A 353-nucleotide genomic window follows, 5' to 3' on the forward strand; every position below is an offset into this window, starting at 1 on the left:
AGTATTCTTCTCTTTGAATATTTGAAACTTTACATGAAACCTAAAAACATGCAGAAAATTTTATAATTAATAAATATGTTTCATTCATTTCAAACCCCCAAACACAATCAATTATTATTATCATCAATCAATGATTTTTTTTAAAAAAAAATTCATTAAAAATAATACTCGAAGATTTAACGATAAATTTTTTTTGTAAATTTATTTAAACCATTAAATAATAATAATAATAATAATCTGTAAAATAAAATTAATTTTTACACATGAATAAAAAATTTTATTATTGATTATGTTTTTGTTTTAATAAATAATAACTTACATAATAATAATAATATAAATTAATCGAGAGGAAC

Source organism: Pediculus humanus, genomic scaffold (assembly GCF_000006295.1).
Source record: "Pediculus humanus corporis 1103172108318 genomic scaffold, whole genome shotgun sequence".
In the NCBI taxonomy this organism is placed as follows: domain Eukaryota; kingdom Metazoa; phylum Arthropoda; class Insecta; order Psocodea; family Pediculidae; genus Pediculus; species Pediculus humanus.